The sequence below is a fragment of the Coffea eugenioides genome, chromosome 3 (assembly GCF_003713205.1).
Source record: "Coffea eugenioides isolate CCC68of chromosome 3, Ceug_1.0, whole genome shotgun sequence".
Taxonomy (NCBI): domain Eukaryota; kingdom Viridiplantae; phylum Streptophyta; class Magnoliopsida; order Gentianales; family Rubiaceae; genus Coffea; species Coffea eugenioides.
This window is the reverse complement of record NC_040037.1, coordinates 40,559,655-40,567,955: the sequence shown is the minus strand read 5'-3', so window position 1 is coordinate 40,567,955 and position 8,301 is coordinate 40,559,655. Positions and strand designations below refer to the sequence as shown.

The 8,301-nt window shown below is 33.7% G+C and overlaps 1 non-coding gene across 1 annotated transcript; it reads left to right on the top strand.

Annotated features, from left to right (window-relative positions):
• The first annotated feature begins 2,100 nt into the window (after positions 1-2,100).
• On the top strand, positions 2,101-2,207 carry LOC113767211. Its single transcript, XR_003467930.1, has one exon. It is a non-coding gene; the product is annotated as a small nucleolar RNA R71 (small nucleolar RNA).
• The last annotated feature ends 6,094 nt before the right edge of the window (positions 2,208-8,301 follow it).

Here is an 8,301-nt window from a genome sequence, read left to right as displayed (position 1 = left end):
AAACCGTCTTTGCACTTCAACCACTGGTTTGCAATTCTCCTCCAAAAGAATGTGATGCATGCATATAGAAGGGCTAATTTCTTGTATGTCGGAGATGGTCCATCTGATAGACTTCTTGTGCTTCCTTAAAACTCTTAACAACTTATTGAGTTGCTTTTCTTGCAAATAAGTACTGACAATCACTAGTAGAGTTTTATTTTCAACAAGAAACTTATACTTCAAGTGGCTAGGAAGTGGCTTGAATTCAAATTTTGGAGTTTCTATCTCCGAAGGTGATGGAAATCCCTTTCCTTGTCCAAGATTTTCATACACACACCCTTTCCTATAAGCAGGTTGTGCATCAAGATATTGGGCCAATGCTTCACTTTCTTCATCATTTTCCTCTTGCATCCCTGCATTTGATAAACATAGCTCAAGAGGATCGACATCAAAATTGATGCGATCTAATTCTTGGGTTAACATATCAATTGTGTCAATTGAACAAGTATGATCAGTAAAAGAATGGTACTTTTTCATTTCATTCAAATTGAATACTACATTTTCTTTACTTATTTGAAACTTAAGCTTGTCTTTTTTGACATCAATAATAATACCCGCAGTTGCTAAAAATGGTCGATATAAAATTATTGGCATAGACTTATCTTCCTCCATATCTAATGGCACAAAATCCACAAGAATGATAAATTTTTTAATTTTAATCAGCACATTCTCCAAAACTCCTAATGGATAACTAATAGATCGATCTGTTAACTGCAAAGTAATATTCGTGTGTTTTAACTCATGCAACCCTAATTGTCTAGCCACCATTAAGGGAATTAATGAAACGCTTGAAAATTAATGATACGCCTTTGAAAACTCAATGTTACCGATATTGTAGGGTATAGAGAAGCTCCCTAGATCTTTCAATTTTGGTGGCAGCTTGCTTTGTATAATGGCACTGCATTCCTCCTTTAATGCTATCGTTTCCCGATCATCCAATCTCCTCTTTTATGTCATAACCTCCTTCAAAAACTTAGCATATGAAGGAATTCGCAAAATAGCATCAACGAAGGGAATAATAGTATGCAATTGTTTGAAAATTTTGTAAAAATTTTCAAACTCTTTGTCAAGTTTATTTGGCTTGAGCAAAATTTTCAAACTCTTTGTCAAGTTTATTTGGCTTGAGTCATTGAGGAAATAACACTGTCGGAGGTATTGGAATGGTAGTGGAGGATATTGATTGTTTTTCTTCCAATTTCTCTTTACTACCTTCCCCTACAATTACCTCTTTCTCCAATTGCTCATCTCCTCCTTTATCACTCTCTTCGTTCCCCTTATTTTCCAATACCAGAGGGTCCTCTAGTTGTTTATCACTACGAAGAGTAATGGTCTTGACATGTTCCTTAGGACTCATCTCTGTTTTACTTGGCAATTCCCCTTGATTTTGATTTTTGATAGAATTGGCAATTTGACCAATTTGGACCTCGACATTTCTGTACATTCCAGTCAATTGATCCAACCATCTCTCTATTCACTCAAATCTCTCTGAAGTTTCCTTTGCCAATTTTTCCACTGCAATCTCCCAATCTGGCTTAGTATTCGTATGTTGTGGCCTTGGTTGGAATTCCGGCGAATTATTGGGCCTTTGAGGATTGCCTTGCTCTTTCCATCCAAAATTGGGATGATTCCTCCACCTTGGATTGTATGTATTTGAGTATGGATTGTTTTAACTATTCATGTAGTAATTATTAACAAATTGAACCTGATCAACATCAACATACTCGTTAGAATCGTGTTCTCCTCCACATATGGAACAACAAGCAACATGTGCATTAACAGAAGAACTTGGACCATATCTGGTTTGATGATGCAACATTTGCATCATATTATTCATTTGAGCACTAAGCATATTGATAGCATCAGTTTCAATCATACCTGTTTGTCGCCTTGGATTACCTCTTTCATTAGTCCATTGATAATTATTGGCCGTCATTTCTTTAATCGAACTTTGAGGTTCTTGAGGTGATTTTGCCATCAATACTCCCCCTACGGCTACATCGATAGTAGTTTTAGTAGAGAAAGATAAACCGTTATAGAAATTTGCACAATAAACCATCGGGAAATCCATGGTGTGGACATCTCCGAAACAATTTTCTAAACCATTCCCAAGTTTCATACAACGATTCACCATCGAATTGACTAAAACTAATAATATCCATTCTAAATTTAGCTTTTTTACCCGGTGGAAAGTATTTATTCAAAAATATCCTAGACAAATCATCCCAAGTGGCGAACGTATCAGGAGCATAAGAATGTAACCAAATTTTAGCCTTATCCCTCAATGAAAATGGGAACAACCTTAGCCTTATTACATCGTCACTAACTCCATTCATTTTAATAGTGTCACATATCTCCAAAAATGAGCCTAAGTATGCATTAGAATCCTCTACGGCATTACCTCTAAATTAAGATTATTGAACCATTCATTTATTGCCACGCTATACTTGTTTGGGATCCTTGAGTTCTCGACGGAGCGAAATCCCTTAGAGCTCACTTATTTGTTTCGTTTTCCACCATTTCTTCTTCAAAAGATAGCTGTATTGCGATTCCATCAATTTGATGAATCTCTTCCTCTTCTTGTTGTGGTGTACACCTTCTTTGTCTACATAGTGTCCTTTTAATTTTCGAATCAAAAGGTACTACTACCTGTAAAGTCCTGTGCATACACTACAAACAAGAATAAAAGAGATTATATGGCAATTAATTCACAAAAAATAATAAAAGTCCTAACTTAACTATAAACAAATTAAGTAATAAATAGAAATAATGTCTAAATTAATAAAACTAATTAGACCCTAATATTGCCGCTCCCTGGTAACGGTGCCAAAAACTTGGCAGGTTTTTTATATAAGTACTAGTTTAATTCCGAATTATACCCGTTTTGACTGCAAGTATACAGGTCAAATTAGTAGTTCTAGGGCAAATATCGGGTCGATCCCATGGAGAGCGATTTTTCAAGTACTAGGTCCTCACATACTCTATTATTTAGACCAACAATTAATTTGAGCCGAAAAAGTTATAACTACCACTAGCTAATTAATTCTAACTAGGTGTTTGCAAGATAACAATGAAGAAAATTCGCTAAAAATTTGAGTCTAGGGATATAGATTCCACTTATGGCATCAGCAACACAAATAAATAGATTTACCTCTTGTTACAATCCTTGTTTAACGAGGGATTCATTTCCAATATTACCAAATCTCATTCTCATGATAAAATGACTTAGAATAGACTAGTTTTACCTATTCTCATGGTGAATAACTAAATCTACTCTTGTTCACTTCATAAAATGCAAGTTAATCCACTTAAGTGTATCTCTATTCTCATAAGTCTACTACTTAAACCCTATTCATGTTGTTCCATCATTATATCCAACTTTCATTGAATAATAACAACTACAAACTTGTTATTGGTGATCAAGCAACAATAAGTGGTAAGCATGCACAAATAGAAAAGTTGATACAAAAGGTAATAAGTGTAAATCATATTCACTTCATATCAAGTAGCCATAAGTTTCATCTACTCCCTAGATCTAGAAATTTAGCTATTCATGTAAGATAGAACAAGTAAACTCATAGTTTCATTGCATGAACATATAATAAATCACAAGTTAAAGATAGATAAAGAAAGTTTAGCGAAAATAATGAAGAAACTCCCAATAATCTTCAATTCCTTCAACAACAATGGTGTACAATGATATCTCTAATTATTATCACAAAAAGTGCTAACTAGAGTGAACAAGACAAGACTTTCTTCTAGTTCTTATGATAAAATCTGATATGCTTTCTCTAAGATATCCTACTCTCTTCCTCCTAATGATTTCTATGCTTCTAATTGTTAAGAGAGTCAAAAAGGTGGTTTTGGACAAGACATAAAACTCCTTTTCTCTTCCTTTTGGAATCTGAAACATGTGCACCCGAAATTCTTTCTCCAACTATAGCTAGAAAGTAGTGTAAAAACAAGGCAAGTGGTTGAGCAAGTTGCAAAAATCAGGCTACAATATGCGACTACAACTCACGTATTCAGTAGTCGCGTATTCACTTATGCGAATTTGGCTTCACTTCAACTACTATTTTCTCTATGATGGATGCTAAACTAGCTCTTGTGCAAAACATAAAAGTTATAGATCTTTGAGTTAGATTTTCAATGCTTTAAGAATCATCCAATTTGGAATTCTGTGAAATGATAAATGGCCAAAATACCCTCAACTAGTCAATCCCCTGTTTTAACTCTCAACCATACAAATAAGCTTCTGTGTTTCGACTTTTTGACTGGGAAAAAAACTGAATTGGACTTTGATGTCTTATACCAAATGTAGATCTATATCTTAGCTTCAAAATGGTATAAAGGTCACCTCAATCTGATCATTGTAGTTCAAGATATTGCCAAAATACGATAAGGTGTCCAAGTTGCTTACACTTGCATTTCTTGCTTTGGATGCTTTGCACTTCATGTCTCCTTTTAACCTCTTCCAAGTATCAATTATCATCTAATTGTCTTCTCAATTCATGCCGTTTGATGGTCAAATTATAAAACCTACAAAAACATGAAGTTTTTACCATAAAAATCCATAGAAATGCACTTTTGCCACTTAAACCACACAATGTACGATTTTAACCAAAGCCCTAATTAATTAGCTATAAAACTCATTAAAACAAACCAAAAACTAACTAATAAAATGCACTAAAAATATGTAAAATATACACTTATCAGTGTCAGCTTTCGCGTCAAAAAGTAGCGATAGCTATGAGTATGTAGTCCTTAAACGATGAGAATTGAGTAACTAAGTTCCTTCATTTGGTAAATGTCGGAATTCACGTCAAAAAGTTTGAATGGCTAGAGAATAAGCATTCCCCTTGAAAAAAAACTCAAGTGTGAGGATATTTTAGAAAAGAAAAAAAGATCTACTAATAGTAAAAAAATGTAGAAGTGTGTGAACGAATTTTTAGCATGCTGATCTATGAGATTTAACATTGATATTTTGCTTAATAGTTGAACCATTTGCTAACGAATGCTAGTTGAATTCTTAGTTTAGTTAGTTGAAAATTGGAAAAGTCTTTGGTTTTAAAAGCTAACTAGAGAGATATTTCTTAGAAATTAACCACTAATACTTGACATGTGTTTTGATTGTATTTTGGCAATAGATGATTTGAGTAATAGTCATTGTTTGAACTCAATGACTTAGTGTTACTTGATTAGTTGTTCTCATACTTGAGAACAAGCATAGTTTAGGTGTGAGAGAATTGATAGGTTGCATTTTTATCATTTAATTTATGAACATTTTTCCCTTGATTTCAGCTAAAATTCCATTAATGGGTGGATTCTACTTATATTTTAGAGTTTAATATTGGTTGTAGGGATCCGCAGCAAAATGGCATTAACAACATGATTTTTAATTGGATTTTTGTGCAATTCAGGGTGGGTGCATCAAATTTAATTTTGCATATCTGAAGGTTCAGGATTTGGCACGTGATTTTCAAATTTTAAATTCACGTTGCAAGAATCAGTTGTTCCATCGACTGGAAGTCTTCTATTCTTACTAGGATATTAGTCAATTTATCTATTAGAACTATTAGAAATTTTTTTTTTTTATGGAAAAAGAGATATTGACTTCTTGTCAATTTTGATTTCTCTTGGTATTAGTATTTTAGTAGAAGTAGGAAACACAACAGCAGGAGGCATTATCGTTCCTTTAATCTTTTCTTTTCTCCGAGCGAGAGAATTAGCAGGAGTAGTGGTACTAGTTTAGGAAAAGAAAAGAAACGTAAGGATGAAGGACTCTTGGCTTTCGTAGACATGACATTTCTTTTGGGGCATCAGATGCAACCCCTAAAAGGAAACCGTTTAGTTAGGAAGAAATATTAAAACGAAATTAATTAAAATTAATTTCTGTTCCTAAGACCCAAGTGCCCAAGTGCCAATCTTTTGACCATTAAATTTATATTTTAATTTAATAGTCAACATGACAAATGCATGTGAAATTTTTAAGTTTCCCTCCAAAATTTCCTATTATCCAAATTGATTTGAATAAGTGTGCACTTGATTATAAACCTCTTCTATTCTTCGTGTCTTTTCGATGTGGGATTCATCACTAACTATTTCCAACAATCTCCCACTTAGTTAGTGATGAATCAATTCAAAACAGTTTAAGACTTATGCATAAAATAGGTGTCTTTCGACTTAAACCTATTATTAGTATAATTATTTCAAAACCTTGTTGAAATTGATGGTAATTATAAATTTTTAACCATAATTCCTAGATAACAAGGTCGGAAATAACTATACACACAAATCTTACTTATTTCTCGTAAAACGTTCACCGTGAGCTTTAGCACCGTATTATGGCCTTGTGCTACTTCCTGATTCACGAACTCTTACAAAAGTTTTAGACCAAACTTTTGATAAAAGCGGCACCACCTCTTGAGTTCATATAGGTGAAGTCTACTTTGAAGTCTTTGATTAGACTTCCTTGTTCTTATACCAAACATATATACTTCATTAAGAATAATTATTATTATTTAACCTCCCATTCTCTTAAGTACTTATCCAGTTACCGATACTTGCTAACTGTCAAACAATAATTTGTTGTTACCTATTAAACCTTTAGAATTGCCTAGCAATAGGAAAGGTTAGGTTACTATCATTGCTGACAATTTTAGAATGGTCTCAGACCCATAGCACTGGTAGTGCTTTTGATCATATCTCTTGAGAGTCCTCTAGTTAAAGGATCAGCAAGATTATTACCAGACTTGACATAGACAACTGTTATAATTCCATCAGAAATTAATTGTCTTACATATTCATGTCTCAAAGCAATATGTCTAGATTTACCATTATAAATCTTGCTAAATGCCCTAGACATAGTTGCTTCACTATCGCAGTGTAAAGAGATGGCTGACATCGGTTGTGGCCACAACTCTATATCTAGCAATAAATTCCTCAGCCATTTTGCCTCTTTACCTGCTGCTGCTAATGCAACAAACTCAGACTCCATAGTTGAATGAGTAATACATGTCTGTTTCTTAGAAGCCCACGAGATAGCTCCTCCGCCTATTTTAAAGATCCAACCAGATGTTGATTTATTATCTTTTATACTAGTTATCCAACTAGCATCACAGTAACCTTCAAGTACCGAAGGAAACTTGTTATAATATAATCCAAAAGACTTTGTCTTTTTAAGGTAACCTAGTACTCATCCAATTGCTCTCCAATGGTCAGTACTAGGATTATGAGTAAACCTAGAAAGTTTGCAAATAGCAAACGCAATGTCGGTCTAGTACAATGCATAGCATGCATCAAACTACCAATTACACTAGCATAGTCTAACTGACTAATAGATCTTCCCGAATTTTCTATTAGCTTATTAGAAACATCAAATGGGGTATTAGCTTCTTTTATTCCCAAATGATTAAATTTGGATAGAATCTTGTCAATGTAATGAGATTGACATAGAGCATAACCCCCACTATGTTTCTTAATTTTGATTCCTAAGATGGTATCAACTTCTCCCATATCTTTCATTTTAAATTGGGAGGTTAAGTATTTCTTAGTTTCATTTACTCCTTGCATGTTAGTCCCCATGATTAACATATCATCCACATAGAGACATATTATTACACCATAGTCTTTGGTAAATTTAGAACAAATGCATTTATCTGCTTCATTGTGCTTAAAGCCATTTGATAAAATTACTTTATCAAATTTCTCATGCCACTATTTTGGAGCTTGCTTTAAACCATACAAGGATTTAACTAATCTGCAAACTTTCTTTTCATTTCCAGGAAGTACAAACCCTTCGGGTTGCTCCATATACACTTCCTCGTCTAGATCTCCATTTAAGAATGCTGTTTTAACATCCATTTGATGAATGTATAAATCGTATATGGATGCTAAAGAAAACAACACTCTTATAGAAGTAATTCTTGCAACAGGAGCATAAGTGTCAAAGTAATCAATTCCTTCCTTTTGTTTAAAACCTTTTGCAACAAGTCTTGATTTGAAGGTTAGTAGCGAACCATCAGTGTTACGTTTTCTTTTAAATATCCACTTACATCCTATAGGTTTACAACCAGGAGGTAAATCACATAACATCCATGTAGCATTCGACATAAGAGAATCCATCTCATCATTAATTGCTTCTTTCCAAAAAGCTGAGTCTCTTGAAGCTAATGCTTCTTTATAAGTTTTAGGATCCTCTTCCAAATGTAAAAGTATAGGTATTTTATTGAATACACCATTTCTACTACCTTCAACTAAAAAGAC